This window comes from Tursiops truncatus, chromosome X, assembly GCF_011762595.2.
Source record: "Tursiops truncatus isolate mTurTru1 chromosome X, mTurTru1.mat.Y, whole genome shotgun sequence".
In the NCBI taxonomy this organism is placed as follows: Eukaryota; Metazoa; Chordata; class Mammalia; order Artiodactyla; family Delphinidae; genus Tursiops; species Tursiops truncatus.
The window spans coordinates 49,898,140-49,917,139 of NC_047055.1; positions in this window are offsets into that span (position 1 = coordinate 49,898,140).

Here is a 19,000-nt window from a genome sequence, read left to right on the forward strand (position 1 = left end):
AGTAGAAGTTATACAAATCAAGAAGTACATTTGCACTGAAGCTCCTAAGAGCCATGGAAGGAAATTCATCTGGAAGAATTAGTAGACAAGAAAATCCAAGGACAATATAAAGCAAAAGCTCTGAAGGCAGACTGTTTTATCAATAACTAGCTGTGTGCTCTTTGCCAAGTCAGTTATCCTCCATATGCCTGTGTTTCTTCATCTGTGAAAGAGGGAAAAAATAGTACCATCTTCATTATGCTATTATGAGGACCTGTAATATATTAATACACATAAGGCACATATAGAAGTATTGGGCTACTAGTAAGTAGCCAATAAATATTAAAAGTTAAAGTTGCCATTATTATAATCATCAATATCAGCATCATGAGTGTACTCCAAAAACCGTAATGACAGGTGGTCTGTACTACCAAAAATTAACATACATTATAAAGTAACAATAAGTAAAATAATATGAGATCAGCACAAAAATTGATCAGTGGAATAGCATAAAAAGCCTAGATATTTTGGTATTTGATAATTGAAACATCTCATACTAGTAAGTAAAGAATGATTTAGTCAATTGACAGGGCTGGAAAACTGATTATATATATATATATATACAAAAACAAATTCAGGTCTCTACTTCACAAAATGTGCAAAGATAAATAGCAGATGACTTAAAGAGATAGATATAATTAATGGAAAAAATAAATAAAAGAAAGCCTAGACCCAGATATATGTGAATATGCATTTGTCTCAGGGTAGAGAATATATTTCTCCAAAATTCAGGAGTCCTTAAGACCATCCTTACTTCTGGCATCAACTGCAAGTTTGGGGATTTCTGAGACTACCCTCAATTCAAAAATTCACTAGAAAGACTCACAGAAGTTGGAAAGTCTATTATACTCATGGTTATATGTAATTTATTACAGTGAAAGATTACTGATTAAAATCAGCAATAAGAAAAGACATATAGGGCAAAGACCAAGAGAATTCCATGGATGAGCTTCCCATTGTCCTCTCCCAGTGGAGTCTTGTGGACACTGCTAAATTGTCCCAGCAATGATGTGTGGCAGTATGTTTGGAGCATTGCCGATCATGGAAGCTCACCCAAGCCTTGATATTCAGACATTTCACTGGGGCCCCAGTCACATAGACATGGTTGACTGCCTGCATGGATGACCTTAATCTTCAGCCCCTCCAGAGGTTGAGTTGATACCACATGGCCTGAGCAGCCACCCCCAATAAATCACATTATTATCATAGACTATCTGGTGTGACCTAAGTCTCTCAGATAAGCAAAGACACCCTTATTAGGCAGGACAATCCAAGGACTTAGAGGGTACCCCCAGGAGCAAAGACCAAACCTCTCTTTGTGCAAACCTCCCCCTTTTTACAAGGTTAATTCTTTATGGAACATCTACGTGAAATAAAACAAAGCACATTGAGTAATAGATGTGGCTACATAGAAATTTAGAAGTTCTACAGATATCATAGTACGGGAAAACAAATAACAAAACCAAATTAAACAAATTGAAAAACATACATCAAATATGCAGATAAGATGTGAGAATTCTTGGGCTTCCCTTGTGGTGCAGTGGTTGAGAGTCTGCCTGCCGATGCAGGGGACACGGGTTCGTGCCCTGGTCCGGGAAGATCCCACATGCTGCGGAGCGACTAGGCCCACGAGCCATGGCTGCTGAGTCTGCATGTCCTGAGCCTGTGCTCCGCAGTGGGAGAGGCCACAATGGTGAGAGGCCCGCATACCACCAACAAACAGAAAAAAAAGTGAGCACTCTTAATATATAAAAATTTCTTACAAATAAGGAAAAAGATGAATAACCTAATAATAATATAATATTAACAATAATAAAAACAGCTAACATTCAACAAACTATGTGATACCCACTGGTTTAAGTGTTTCACATAAAATTTTTCATTTAATCCTCACAAAATACTATGAGGTAGGTACTATTATTGTCTCTTTCTCATATGTGAGGAATGGGAGGGAGAGAGGAGTGTTATTATATGATTTTCTTAGCAATAAACAGGAAATTCCTAAAAGAAATAAATCAAATGGCTATTAAATATGACATACTGTCCAAAGGAATGCAAAATAAAATTTTAATTAGAAAATCGCTTTTCCAATTAGACACACAATGATGAAAACATTGATAATGCTTAAACTTGGTAAGGATTTGATGAAATATGCCTTTCACAGACTGCTAAAAGGAACATAGTAATAATGTTATTAGAGTGTAATTTCACAAAAACATCTCACAAATTTTATATATGAATATATTCCTTGTCCCAGCAGTTTCACTCATAGATATTAAGTCTAAGGACATAACCAGAAATGAAAATATTGGTGTACAAGGATATTCATTAAGGAAACTCAGAAAATATTGAAAAACTGGAGAGAACCTAGTAGGTCAGCAATAGGGGCCATTTGATACAGCCATACTCTGGAAAACTAAAGCCATCAATCATGTCTTAAGACCCAGCATATAACATTTAGTGAAAAATAGCAGGATACAAAACTGTATACACTTTTTAGTATACACATATACAAACACATATATGCAAATGTATGTCTTATGCATAGATTAAGGATTGGATACAAATGCACTAAGTGCTAACAATGACATCCCCCAGTGATCGACTTATAGGTGATATGCTGTGTACTTATCTGTTTTCCTCAAATTTTCTAAAATGAACACATTACCTTTTTAATGAGGTAAGTATGATATGAAAAGTTTTAAAGAAAAATAGCTATTGCAAACTTTTTGGATTCAACTATTTGATGTCAAAAGAATAGTCTATATCTAGTGAAATGTCATAAGCTTTGGTGTATTGAAAAGATACCATTCATCAATATATGGAAAAAATGGAAACCCATTATTGCCATCTCTATGAATAAAGGAAGCATGGTTAAGAGTACTATTTCTCTTACAGCTTTCCACTCTCATTTTCTGGTGCAATCACAGAGTTGCTCTTTTAAACACTACTAACATATTGCTATATTTCAGTCCAGCCTTTATATTTGCACATGTAAATTAATTTTAATTTTAATTATATTTTATCAAAATTGGAATGTTACTCAATATACTTTTGTAGACTGCATTTACATATACAATATTATTAATATTTTCCCATGACCTGAAATATCTTGAAATGATTAATTTACTATGACTGCATAATATTTACATCATTGGATTTAAATATTTAGGTGGTTTTGTTAAATGTGTCTTGAAACCCTAAACTGCCTTTTATTTTTCCTTTAGATTATACCTGAAAATGGTGAATGTGTATTTTAAGATATGGCAGAAATGGAAGTGAGGGAATAATGTCAAAACTCTTTGCCATCAACAAGTATACACTTTCTCATGTTGTAGGACATAAGGGGAAACCTAGCCCATGAATCTCTCTACAATCAGATTTCATCTTTCTAGGGTCCTTTTTAAAACAGTAATATCCTTATATAGGGAGCCACTAATTTTTCAAACTAAATAATTTTAGCATATGCTTTTCTCCAAGACAGATTAGCCTGGAATAACTTGTGAACCTCGGTAAGAAAAATGAGAAAAAAAAGAAAGACAATGACTCAGGGAGGGTGTCAGGAAAGCTATCTACATTTTACCAAGGTTGATCCTATTCATCAGCATTCTACACATAACTTGTTTCCTTAGTAAAGTAAAGAAGGGTCATGTGAGAAGGCCAATGAGAGGAAGGGGATACACTGCCCTATTAGTGTTTAATATTTGCCTAATGCCAGCAGTGAGAGAGATCCTACAATTTTTCATCTTTCTTTTCTTACTCATTTGTTACAACCCATGCCTTGTTGCTTTTTGAGACTGATAAGAGTGAAATAAAACTAAATAAATTGGCTTTATATTCCACTCCCTAATTTTCAAAAAATCAGGATCCCATTATAGAAAAATTATCTGATAGAGTGACTCTACAGTCTGCTTTTTGAACTTCATATAGTTTCAACAGTCTTTGTTGCTGGAAAAACCTTTTTTATGTCCATCCTTATTACTTTCCTATGACACAAGATAGAAGTATTGTAAAGCTTAAACATTATTGATTCATCTGACATAAAATAAAGTCCTTCCCCCCTTGTATCAAAAAGTCATATGTGCATTCTTGCAAAGTAGCACTGTCAGAAATCATTTTTAGGTGTTCAGCATGGCAACTACTCTTGTTGCTACCATCTTGGATGCATGCTTGTTGAAAGCACTTCAGAAATAAACTTGCAGCATCATTTTCCTATATAAAGATCAAAGAATAACAATCCTCTTTAACATGGTTTGACTGGAAATAAATCCATTTTGTTTGCTGCTTAACAAGTTGAAATCCTCTAGGTGTTTGTACATTGATTTTTTTAATCAATTGTTCAAGGGTCTAAGTATGAAAGGTGGACTGATATCCAAGTTTAGTACCTATTTAGATCACTCTTCTAACACAAAACACATAATCTTTTTCTTGCCTCTTGAAATCCAAATAGTCCTCTACTAATCCTTATCACATAGTCAAAAGACTTCAAAACAAGTTGCATTTGTGCACTTTTGAATCCATATAATTAGATTCATTGCTTGTACTATGGTCTAATATTAGTGTTTGAATTCAATTTAGATTTGATTATATCTGTTCGCCACCTCTGCATTTTACTCAGATGCTGCAGAGCAGGGTTTTGTAGTAATAAATGATCATTTTCTTGAAGGCCTGTTCATTCCTTGTTGTGTAATTGTACAGGCTAGTATTCTTGAAGTATTAACATTATATAATTGTTTTTCTTTCTTTAATTCTGCTGTTTCTTAGGTGGAGAATTCTACCATCATTGCCTCGGGGAAGGGAAAGGCACAGCAGGAATGAAGAAAGGAAAAAAAAAACAGGCAATACTCAATTTTTTGAGTTTTAAAATCCTAGACTCTTATAGGACTCAAGTCACAGAAGATTAACATTGCTAATCTACTATTTTTCTTTCCATATCAGAAAAGAAAATGGGAAATGGGGTAAAGTTCAGAGGGAAAGACACAAAGTAGTCCTTGGGATAGAACATTGTTCTTTGTTATTTCCCAGACTAATTTTAGATCAGGATGGGAGATAAATAATCAAAACTCCATGTATATTTGTGGAGTTCAAGAGCAGAGGCAATAAATGCAACTATTCTCAATTAAATTCTGAAAAGGCAATAAGACACCATTGTATCATTTACATTGTATGATAGGAATAATGTACATCGGCACTGTGAATCTGGACCAATGCTCACAAAATCAAATGCATACAGGGATATGCTAGGTAATAAAAATATGTAAAGTGAGCTTGCCTAAGACACAAAAGTGTGGTGAAACTATTAAATTTAAAGCATATGTTCTATCTAAAGCAGAAGTAGCTACTCAGATTCAATCAGCTGCTGTCAGACAAAAATATATACTCAGTGTTGCCAGCTCTTGCAATTTTATAAAAGAAGACAAATCTGATTTCTTATGTCAAACATCTCAATTTTTAAAACACAGTGTAAGCCAAACAAATAGGTCCATGGGTTAGATGTGACTCATGATCCACCAGTGAGTGACCTCTGTTTTTGGGATAATAGCCCAAGACAGTCTTAGAATACGTTGTGGCAAGATGTGACAACAACCCTGAAAGCAGCACAGACATGGTACAGAGAGCTAACAGATGTGAAGAAGCCTTGTGGTGAGGAAGTTTAGAGAACACAGCTGTGACCTATATATTCTAATAGTGATATTGGATGTGTCAACTGATGTCAACATAGAGATATGATGCCAAAGACTTTCCCCTATATACCTTGTCAAAATATGAGCTACATAGAACTTAAACATAACTGAAAAAAAGCGGAGAGAATTTTTTAAAAATTGACATTACATTATGATCATCCAGGGAAATGGATCATTAAAAATGGATTATGTCCAATTACAGAAAAATAAAGGTGTGTTTCTTGCCTAAGTTTGAAGATAGTCATTAATATTGTCTATACAAAAAAATATATTTTCTCATGTTGAGTATGAGGTATTAACAAAAAACAAATGGATACTTGGAGACATCAAGACATTCAAGATGACAGACTGGTCCATACTAAAATCTGTTGTCTCTTACACATATGAAAACCAAGTAAATTTTGGAGATTAATCTTTGTCAGTTGCTTCATTTGCAAATATTTTCTCCCATTCTGAGGGTTGTCTTTTGGTCTTGTTTATGGTTTCCTTTGCTGTGCAAAAGCATGGAGCCTCCTTAAAAAAACTACAAATAGAACTACCGTATGACCCAGCAATCCCACTACTGGGCATATACCCTGAGAAAACCAAAATTCAAAAAGAGTCATGTACCAAAATGTTCATTGTAGCTCTATTTACAATAGCCCAGAGATGGAAACAACCTAAGTGCCCATCTTCGGATGAATGTCTAAAGAAGATGTGGCACATATATACAATGGAATATTACTCAGCCATAAAAAGAAACGAAATTGAGCTATTTGTAATGAGTTGGATAGACCTAGAGTGTGTCATACAGAGTGAAGTAAGTCAGAAGGAAAAAGACAAATACCATATGCTAACACATATATATGAAATTTAAGAAAAAAATAATGTCATGAAGAACCTAGGGGTAAGACAGGAATAAAGACACAGACCTACTGGAGAACGGACTTGAGGATATGGGGAGGGGGAAGGGTAAGCTGTGACAGGGCGAGAGAGAGGCATGGACATATATACACTAACAAATGTAAGGTAGATAGCTAGTGGGAAGCAGCCGCATGGCACAGGGATATCGGCTCGTTGCTTTGTGACCGCCTGGAGGAGTGGGATAGGGAGGGTGGGAGGGAGGGAGATGCAAGAGGGAAGAGATATGGGAACATATGTATATGTATAACTGATTCACTTTGTTATAAAGCAGAAACTAACATACCATTGTAAAGCAATTATACCCCAATAAAGATGTTAAAAAAAAAAAGTAAAAAAATCAGGTATCATAAAAAATCAGTAAAAAATTTCCACACTAGAAAACAAAAAGTAAAATCTATGTGGAGCAGACAATGTGTGCCCTCCCTAACAGAAGGAAGCATAGAGGATGTTACAAATGTATCATCACTACAATTATTATGGGAAGCAAACATAGTCACTAAAAGACCAACATAGCCAAGAACATGTAAAAGAGGATTATGTCACAGAAAAAGAAATCCAAAATCTAGCAAGAAACATCTAAGGAAAACTAACCTTATGAAATGGAGTCAATAAACTCAACAAATGGTAAACGAACTGAAGATATATATATGTATATTATATATATATGATAACATATATATATTAAAAAGGACCTTAAAATCACTAAACTTATTATCCCCATCAAAATGAAGGAGTAAATATTTGACAAAAAAACAAATGGCTATGAGAGCAAAATGATTAAAGACCTTGGAAAAAATTGAATCAAAACATTAACAGATGCCTTAAATAGACAAAAAATATCTAAAGGACAAAAAGTAAATAAATAAAATTGAGCTGCAATATCATACTGAGCAATTCTACTGTAATTTGGTAGAAAGGAATGGAGAGATTGAAAATATGTTATAAAAGTGAAAACACATGAAGACCAGTTCCATAAATTTTAATATTTAGATAAAGGAAAATATAGTAGGGGAGAATACTAACAATGGAAATGACACACGATTTGGAGAAATAATGGCCAAGAATTTTCCAGTATTTTTTAGAATTTAGCTGAGAATAGTTGCATATATTGCCTCTGCTCTTCTTTTTTTTCAACATCTTTATTGGAGTATAATTGCTTTACAATGGTGTATTAGTTTCTGCTGTATAACAAAGTAAATAGTTATACATATACATATATCCCAATATCTCCTACTTTTTGCGTCTCCCTCCCACCCTCCCTATCCCACCCCTCTAGGTGGTCACAAAGTACCAAACTGATCTCCCTGTGTGATGCGGCTTCTTCCCACTAGGTATCTATTTTACATTTGGCAGTGTATATATGTCCATGCCACTCTCTCACTTTGGCCCAGCTTACCCTTCCCCCTCCTCGTGTCCTCAAGTCCATTCTCTAGTAGGTCTACATCTTTATTCCCGTCTTGCTTCTAGGTTCTTCATGACCATTTTTTTGTTTGTTTTTTAGATTACATATATATATATTAGCATACAGTATTTGTTTTTCTCTTTCTGACTTACTTCACTCTGTATGACACTCTCTAAGTCCATCCACCTCACTACAAATTACTCAATTTCATTTCTTTTTATGGCTGAGTAATATTCCACTGTATGTATGTGCCACATCTTCTCTATCCATTCATCTTTTGATGGACACTTAGGTTGCTTCCATGTCTTGGCTATGGTAAACAGAGCTACAATGAACATTGTGGTACATGACTCTTTATGAATTATGGTTTTCTCAGGGTATATGTCCAGTAGTGGGATTGCTGGGGCATATGGTAGTTCTATTTTTAGTATTTCAAGGAACATCCATACTGTTCTCCATAGTGGCTGTATCAATTTACATTTCCACCAACAGTGCAACAGGCTTCCCTTTTCTCCACACCCTCTCCGGCATTTACTGTTTGTAGATTTTTGGATGATGGCCATTCTGACCAGTGTGAGATGATATCTCATTGTAGTTTTGATTTGCATTTCTCTAACGATTAGTGATGTTGAGCATCCTTTCAAGTGTTTGTTGGAAATCTGTATATCTTCTTTAGAGAAATGTCTATTTAGGTCTTCTGCCCATTTTTGGATTGGGTTGTTTTTGTTTTTTTTTTTGATATTGAGCTGCATGAGCTGCTTATATATTTTGGAGATTAATCCTTTGTCAGTTGCTTCGTTTGGAAATATTTTCTCCCGTTCTAAGGGTTGTATTTTCATCTTTTTTATGGTTTCCTTTGCAGTGCAAAAGCTTTTAGGTTTCATTAGGTCCCATTTATTTATTTTTGTTTTTTTTTTCCATTTCTCTAGGAGGTGGGTCAAAAAGGATCTTACTGTGATGTATGTCATAGAGTGTTCTGCCTATATTTTCCTGTAAGAGTTTGATAGTGTCTGGCCTTACATTTAGGTCTCTAATCCATTTTGAGCTTAGTTTTGTGTATGGTATTAGGGAGTGTTCTAATTTCATTCTTTTACATGTAGCTGTCCAGTTTTCCCAGGACCACTTATTGAAGATGCTGTCTTTTCTCCATTGTATATTCTTGCCTCCTTTATCAAAAATAAGGTGACCATATGTGCATGGGTTTATCTCTGGGCTTTCTATCCTGTTCCATTGATCTATATATCTATTTTTGTGCCAGTACCATACCATCTTGATTACTGTAGTTTTGTAGTACAGTCTGAAGTCAGGGAGACTGATTCCTCCAGCTCTGTTTTTCTTTCTCAAGATTGCTTTGGTTACTCGGGGTCTTTTGTGTTTCCATACAAATTGTGAATTTTTTTGTTCTAGTTCTGTGGAAAATGCCATGGGTAGTTTGATAGGGATTGCATTGAAACTGTAGATTGTTTTGGGTAGTATAGTCATTTTCACAATGTTGATTCATCCATACGAAGAACATGGCATATCTCTCCATCTGTTTGTATCATCTTTGATTGTTCTCATCAGTGTCTTATACTTTTCTGCATACAGGTCTTTTGTCTCCTTAGGTAGGTTTATTCCTAGGTATTTTATTCTTTTTGTTGCAGTGGTAAATGGGAGTGTTTCCTTAGTTTCTCTTTCAGATTTTTCATCATTAGTGTATAGGAATGCTAGAGATTTCTGTGCATTAATTTTGAATCCTACTATTTTACCAAATTCAGTGATTAGCTCTAGTAGTGTTCTGGTAGCATCTTTAGGATTCCCTATGTATAGTATCATGTCATCTGCAAACAGTGACAGTTTTTCTTGTTCTTTTCTGATTTGGATTTCTTTTATTTATTTTTCTTCTCTGATTGTTCTGGCTAAAACTTCCAAAACTATGTTGAATAATAGTTGTGACAGTGGGAAACCTTGTCGTGTTCCTGACCTTAATGGAAATGGTTTCCTTTTTTTCACCATTGGGAATGATGTTGGCTGTGGGTTTGTCATATACAGGCTTTATTATGTTGAGGTAAGTTCCCTCCATGTCTAGTTTCTGGAGGATTTTTATCATAAGTGGGTGTTGAATTTTGTCGAAAGCTTTTTCTGCATCTATTGAGATGATCATATGGTTTTTATTCTTCAATTTTATTAATATAGTGTATCACATTGATTGATCTGCATATATTGAAGAATCCTTGCATTCCTGGGATAAACGTCACTTGATCATGGTGTATGATCCTTTTAATGTGCTTTTGGATTCTGTTTGCTAGTATTTTGTTGAGGATTTTTGCATCTATGTTCATCAGTGATATTGGCCTCTAGTTTTCTTTCTTTGTGACATCTTTGATTTTGGTATCAGGGTGATGGTGGCCTTGTAGAAGGATTTGGGGAGTGTTCCTCCCTCTGCTATATTTTGGGAGAGTTTGAGAGGGAGAGTTGTTAGCTCTTCATTAAATGATTGATAGAATTTGCCTATGAAGCCCTCTGGTCCTGAGCTTTTATTTGTTGGAAGATTTTTAGTCACAGTTTCAATTTCAGTGCTTGTGATTAGTCTGTCTATATTTCCTATTTCTTCCTGGTTCAGTCTCAGAAGGTTGTGCTTTTCTATGAATTTGTCCATTTCTTCCAGGCTGTCCATTTTATTGGCATACAGTTTCTTGTAGTAATCTCTCATGATCCTTTGTATTACTGCAGTGTCACCTGTTACCTCTCCTTTTCCATTTCTAATTCTATTGATTTGTGTCTTCTCCCTATTGCTACACTCTTCTCCCTGGCTCTGAAGCTTCCCCCCAGCCCACCCCCATCTCCACCAGTGAAGGGGCTTCCTAGTGTGTGGAAACTTTCCTTTTCACAGCTGCCTCCAGAGGTGCAGGTCCCATCCTTATTCTTTTCTCTATGTTTTTTCTTTTTTCTTTTGCCATACGCAGGTATGTGGTTAGTTTCTTTCCTTTTGGGAAGTCTGAGGTCTTCCGCCCATGTTCAGTAGGTGTTCTGTAGGAGGTGTTCCACATGTAGATGTATTTCTGATGTATTTGTGGGGAGGAAGGTGATCTCCACATCTTACTCTTCTGCCGTCTTGAAGGTCTGATTGCCTCTGCTCTTTTGTTGTTTTTTTTTTGAGAATTGTGTATTATTGGAGGCCTTACTGTGATATAAAATCCCATAACTATACATCTTTTTAAATGACATGTACTGTTAACATGATAAAATTGCTGCTGATAATGAAATAAATTTGTATATCAAAAGCAAAACAATAGTAAAAAATAAGCTGTTCACCCATAAATTAAACACACATGCATATATATATGCACATGCGTGCACATGCACATCTAAATAATTCAAGAGTTAAAGAATAAATCCTGGTGGAAATAACTATATATTTGATAATGGATGAAAAATCATATCTAAAAGTAAGGATCACAGTTAAAGTTTTAATTTCTTATTTTTATTAATTATTGCTTTTTAAGTTAATTTTGTTTTTTTAAAACATTTTCTAGCTTCTAGTGTTGAAACAGTTCACTTTCCCCAAGTTTTCTTTTCCTCTGGTCAATTTAAGCTTATACATTAATGAAGAAAATTCAGGTATAAAGGTAAGAAAGAAAACAACTAAACTGTCTCTCTTTGCAGACAATATGATCTTTTACCTAGAAAGTTCAAGAAAATTAACTAACATCTATTATAGTTAATAAGAGAGTTCAACATTTTGGCCAGATACATGATTACTATACAACAGTCCTTAACTTTCTGTATTCTTTCTAGAAACAATCAAAGGAAAATTAAATAGAAAATAAAAAGATCACAATTGCAAACAGGACCAAAAATCATATAAAAATAAACTTAGCCAAAATAAAGTATAAAAAATAACTGGAAGGAACTATAGAATATTGAATACCAGCAGCCAGATATATCTGTCACTGAAGTTGCAGATTATAATAGCCTAACTTTATGAAAAATTTTAATATTAAAGACCAGTCAAATATCACTCTAAGACTGAATAAGTTGCAATATCATTATTTCAGGATATGTGTCTGTCTTTTCAATTATTTGTTTTGGAGGAGATGATCTACAGATCAGAAGTTGACAAAATTTTTTCTGTAAAGGGCCAGATAGTAAATATTTTAGACTTTGAGGGTCACAGTCTCAGTTGCAACTAATCACCTCTGATGTTAAGGTGCCAAAGCAACAAGGCAATACAGAAACATACAAGCACACCTGTGCTCCAATAAAAGTTTATTTTAAAAAGCCAGTGGGCTGGATTTAGCCCACGGGCCATAGTTTGTCAATCCCTGCTACAGTGCCCTTAAACATTTTGCTCTCCTCTTAAAAAACAAAAAACAAATTCAATAGTTCCTCACTGCATACAAAATTACCTCCAAACTCTTGAGAATTATATTCAAGCCCCAGCCCACTGTTTCCAAACCCCTTTCCAATCTTGTTCCCTGGTATACTCCTTCCCTGCAATTCTCTCTATTCACATGTGCTATATTCATTATGCTTGAACTCTTGAATTTTTGTGTTACTATAAATATTCCCTGAATTTTCCTTTGATTCATTCATTCTGTCATTCATTTAGAAAATATTTACTGAATGCTTGTTATGTCCCAGGTACTTTGCTAGAATGCTGAAGATAAAATGGGGGAAAAAAGTGACACTTTTCCCTGGCTTCAAAAAGCTACATTTGAGTGTGGTTTGCAGATAAGCAACTGCAGAATCATATGATACAGTCTATCATAGGACAATTAAAAGAGTTAGGCAAACAAATAGGAAAAGATATAAAAGGTTTGATTCTACCATCTTTCAGTTGAGTTGATGTTTAGACCTTATTGTTTTGACAAATGGATATTTTTACTTCAAGTTTATAAATCTTACAATTTTAATAAAACTTATTCCACATGCATGAATTTTCAATAAAAAAATAATTTCAAGAATAAACTCTACTTAGCTATGTTAAGACATTGATACATTGTTTATATAGTGCAATTAAACTGTGTGCAATATTAGCCTTTGTTAGTGGTATTCAGCCTTGCTTTCTACCAAGTTTAATTTTTCATTTAAAAATTTTATCTTTAGTTTCATGGATCAATATTTGAAGTTGTAATTTCAGTTTATACTCAATAATAAATTTCACCATGCAAAAATAACTTTTAGCGCTTAACAATTTTATTTTGTATTGATTAATAGTCACAGTAATAATCATTATATTTATAGATTATATTTCTTTAGGCAAAGAACATGAACAGCAGAAACCAAGCATCCACAGGAGCAAGTGACAGGACCAAATCTTCCCAACAAGTGTCTTCTAAATTTAGAAGACGCTTCCCAACAAGTATCTTCTAAATTCCCAACAAGTGTCTTCTAAATTAAGGATGAGCAAGAGTTTTCCAGGTAAATGAATGGGGCTGGGGTTGGGGCAGGTAAGGAAATTGTTCCAATCAAAGACCCAGAGACGAATGAAAGCATGGTGTGTCACAAATTTTTGCTATTTCAATTTTGCTTGTATTTTTCTCCCCCATATAATTTTCTTCCTCCTCTTCCCCTCATCTGTTGAGACCCTTAGCCTGTTATAAAACAAACTCAATTTATTTCCAGGGGGATTATTTTTATATTTGAAAGACATAACTTTTCTCTTTTGTTTGTCTAACACATGCATTGCACAAAAATAGATGTTTGTGGTAACTCCAAATACTAAAGTAGATGTTTGAAATATGCTAGAGATAGGTAAGATTAACTGGAGAACATAAGGTAGATAATCTGCCACGATTCTGGTAGGTTGTTATTAAGTAAACACAAAGAGGATAAAGTCACATCATATGCAATATTTAATTTGTATGTGTCCCCTGCTCTAAGTAAATATAGCTAAACCTAAGTCTTTTTAATTTTGTGCATAGGGCTTTGAGTTAAATGAGCTTTGTTACACTATTCTATCTTCTTATTAAAATGAAGATGAATAAATATGGAACTTTTATCCTTGTGGTCAATGATTACTTTGGTGATCTCAATTAACTATCTTCTTTAAATAATACTACACTGACTAATACACCAGTTCAATATGAAGCTAATCTCATATTTCACTGAATTTGGCACTGTTAATAGAATTTTAGTACATATAAGTGAATATCAAAATACATTCAAATTCATTATTGTCCAAAGGCTACTATGATTACAGTTTACTTGTAAGTGAACTAAATGTAAGATTCTATGTCTGAAATTTTGTGACAGGAGGATTTGGTATTTCTTTAAAAAAATAAGTAGAAGTTCTTTATTATTTTATCATGTGCTCAGATAGAGAAAAACATTTTTCTTGATGTGGACCGTTTTTAAAGTCTTTATTGAATTTGTTACAATATTACATCTGTTTTATGTCTTGGTTTTTGGCCACGAGGCATGTGGGATCTTAGCTCCCCGGCCAGGGATTGAACGCACACCCCCTGCATTGGAAGGCAAAGTCTTAACGTCTGGACCACTAGGTAAGTCCCAAAACATTTTTATAGTGTTTTTTTAAGCCAAAACAGGCTATAAGTCCATATACAGGAAGGTTATATTTGAATAAAACAGTGTTTCTTATATGCATTCTTTTTTTTACCACCTCAGAATACATTAAGTTGAGATAAGCTATTTAGCTTTGACGCCTTCTAAGCTTGATCACCAGGTCTATATCCCCTATGTAGGACTGGTGGAAAATCCAATGATTTAAATAGTGTAAAGCTCTTTAGTGCTATTCTCCCCTAAACTGTATATTTAATATATGACTCCACAGGTTTGCTACATTCCATAAGACTTCTGTGCACATCCAGAGGACATTGCTTACTCTGTAACAACTTCTCTGAGCACTATATTATAAGATTTTATGATGTATTCCTGAGTCCTAAAATGGTATTCTCTTCAGTTTATATCCCAAGTCCCAGATGGCTCAACTTAATTCAATTTCACTACTGTCCCCTTAAGACACAATATGAAAGCAAAAGGATCCTTCAATAGAAGCAGGGACCAATGAAGTTTACAAATAGAACCACACCACTTTAGTTGTCAATTATACTTCCTCATGAATGAATTTCTGAGTTGCAGCCAAATTTAAAATTAGAAAGATCTTGGCCCACATGATCTTCGTGAGAAGCCGAAGAGTTCCTCATTGCTATAAGAAGAAAGAACACAATATTGGTTACATTTATGTATTAAATAAGATCTCTAGTTAAGATCACAACCTGAGACAGATTTTTAGGGAACTTTCTTAGCTCTTATCTATTTATTTTAAATTTTTCATTGTACTTTTCTTCTTGAAATAGCCTTTGAATCCTGAAGGTGAACATCTTCTATGCAAAGCTGCTGCAGTTTTATCCTTGCACGGTTGCTGGTATTCCTGTTTCTGATTAAAATTTATGTTTTCTTCAAATAGCATGAAATATACATTTCTAGACCTCTTTGGCCTTGGTCAGGAATGTATAACCACTGAAAAGTTCAGACAGGAGACTGGTAATTATGCACAGCTTGAAAAGCCAATCAAACTCAGTCTACTTTTGCTCCTAGGGAGAACCTGGTGATTGCCATTGCAGTGAAGGAATCTCAGATGTGGATCTGCAGAGCTTGCCTAGCTCTCATTATAATCAAACAGCAGAAATAATTAGAGCTCCTGGATTTAATTCATGAAATCTTTTGAGTAGAAAACCTATTCTCAGCTAAATACAGAGAAGGGTAGCTTAGTGACAAAGGTTAATAGCCTGGAATTCTTATATGATCAATACAATTCTAGAATTTTCCCTAATAATAAATGGTTTGTTTCATTTCTTTTTTGTTGTTGTCATCTCTTTTTGTCTTCTATTTCTTTATCTTTCACAGCTTCCCACAATAAAGTGAACTGTATTACACACAATTTAGTTACCTTCGCTTCATATTTTGTCACAAACTTGCATATTTTTTTCATTGGAGGAAATGCCATAATTAAACCTTTGGGAAAAGATATATTAAAAATTTTCTGAGCTCTAAATCTGATGACATTGATGTTTCTTGATGCATATTAATTAAACTTGCACTATGTATATCTATACATATTTACAACATTATAAATATTATCATCAGTGTAGCTTATAAATGTCATAGATAGTTTAATTCTTAAAAAAAATCAATGCTTATATAATCAGAATAAAAGTAAATATCAAGTACAAGTAAATTGTCTTTGCATAATTTGTAGAGATTGCTGTTTATAAGAAGTTGGTCATCTTTGCCTAATGTTTGAGACTTAATTCAACAGATATTCCTTGAACAGTTTGTGAAAGGAATGTAAAGATAAAACATATCACAAAATATAATGAGAACTGTAAATTCTATAAATATAGTATGCTATTAAGATTGAGAAAACAGAGAAGTAATATCCAGTTAGGGGGATAGAAAAATTTCACAGTGGAAGTTTCATTTTAGATGAATTTTGAAAGATGCATTGGCAATTAACATGTAGAAAAAGAGAGGGACATTTCACACAGAGAAAAAAGCTTGGAGGAGTGAAACCATGGTGAATGGTCAGCAATATCATGTAGTAAAGTTCTGTAGAAGCAGCCTTTTGAAAGTAGATTGGGACCAGATTTGTGCTAGATTTTGAAAACAAAAGTGAGAATTGTATAATGATTGGAAAGGATATGAGAAGCAATTGAAAATGTTTGTTTTGTTTATAAAAATGGAAAAATGTTTTCAAAGTGTATTTTGGGACAATTAAATCTACAAGTAATGAATAAAGTTGATTGACACAGAGAGACCCCTAATGAAAGGGCCAGTAGGCAAGCTAAGGCAACAGTTTAGTCAAGAGATAAAAACACATGAAATAGAGTGGTTGCAGTGGGGTACATTTGAGAGACTTTAAGGTAGTAGAAACTATATGCTCTGACAACTCATTGACTGTAGGAGATAATAAAAGGGGAGAAACTAAATGATTCTGAGGTTTTAGATTAGGGTTGCTAATAAAATGACGGATATGTGAACAATAAAAAAGAAAGAAAGAAAAAAAGAAAGCTAGAGGAGAGGCTTTGAAGAGGAATATTGAAGGAGTAATTCCTGTTTTCAACAAGTACTATGCTTACATATATACTGTAGATTTACTAGCAAAACTATTTCAGACAACTAACCATCCCCAAAGACAAGACACTTAAGGAAGAGAACAAAGAGTTACATTTAAGTATTTTCGTGGTTGAATAATCTAATGAAAATTTGGTAGTTTCTACTGACAATTTTGGGCAAGGAAATGAATTGGATTAGGGAGTGAAAGTTCTCAACTAAAGCTCAATACTGACTTCCAGGTAGTTCACTTTATGCTCTGACAGAGTCGATTTGAATGGAATCCCCAGATAGATTCATATTTTAACAGTATGTAATGAAATTGCTTAAGCCTTCATTATCTGATTAGAACTGTGATTCATGTTGGAAAGTCACTGAGATTTAGAAGGCAGAGAAATAGCAACCAATAAGATGGCTATTTAATGTTTCAGTTTATGGTATGAGGAAAAACTGATAATAATGATGATAGCTACTTTTAAAGCCAAGTGGCTAAGAGGGCAGCCTCTGGAGTTAGACTGCAGTGTTTAAATTTGTAGCTCTGTCATTTATTGTGTATGATCTTGGGCAATTTTTAATTAACCTCCCTGAACCTCAGTTGTTTTCTCTGTACAATGAGAATAATATATAGTAGTATCTACCTCAGATGGGGTATTGTTACAATTAAATGAGACAATACATGTAAAACAAGCATCAGTAATGCTCCAGAAACATTTGGCTCTGGATGTGAATGTGGGTTCTAGTGTTATGCATGTGCTTCTCTGTACAGCTCTTGTGTCTTGAGAAAGAATGAATCAATTTCCTTCAGTTCCATAGTATTCAGAAAAACCCAATTAATATGGTCTTCATGTTACACTTCATGTGACACTGCATGCTCTGACTTGGGCTGAAGTGGTTCTTTGACCTACATAAATGGATAATAACATTTATTAAACACTTACCATATGCTGGCAACTGTTTTAAGAACTTTACATGAATTAACTGAATGTCACAACAACTTTATGAGGTAAGGTTCATATATCAGATGAATAAGCAGAAGCACATAGGAGTTAAGTAATTTTTCTAATATTACACAGTAAGAAGTAGAGGCATAATTTGGACCCTGGCAGTGTGTCTGACTCTAGAGCTAACACTCTTAATCACCATGCTCCATTGTCTTTCATTAAAGTTTATCAAATCCATTAAAATATTATACAATATTACAGGGTACCTTTAACCAATTCAAAACAAAAACAAGTGGTTTAAGATATTTAGCCTATTAGTAAAAAATAGGCTGAAAGCAGATGCTTTTTTGTTGTTTTATCATGCATGAGTTTTATCTATTCATTACACCAAGACCTGTATTTGTAAACCCTATAAAAAGCTAACAAATTGTTATATGAACTTGAAATACAGTGCAAATTTATGTATACAATGACTGCTTATCCGAAACTCTGATTTACTAAACTACCTTGCATTGTAAGCCTTATATTTAAATCATCTCTAACATCTCATTTAAATGCAAGATGAATTTACTCTGAAGAAGACCTGAAGAGATCTTGTTAAATCTCCTTATACAAAGAGAGTTTCTTTAGGTAAATCCATAGGATGATTCTTCCTCTAAGTGCTCTACATATCCTTGCATGCAGCTTAAATTCAATCTCAAGCAATTTTAATTTCTGAGGGTGCATTGTAATAACCACATTTGTTTAAAAATTCAAAGTGATTCAACCCAGCAATTACTCAGATTTAGAAAGGTTTTATTGTAATGCTAAATCTTTGAATCTGTTCTTTCTCTAGATCAATAACGCTCAAGGTTATAAAGAAGACAGTGAAGAAAGAAGCTAAATCTTGGCTTTCAATTGCCAAGAAAAGACATTTCCTTTGGTTTATGCCTTAAGTCTTATAACATCTTGGCTGTGTGTTTATTTGGAACCAT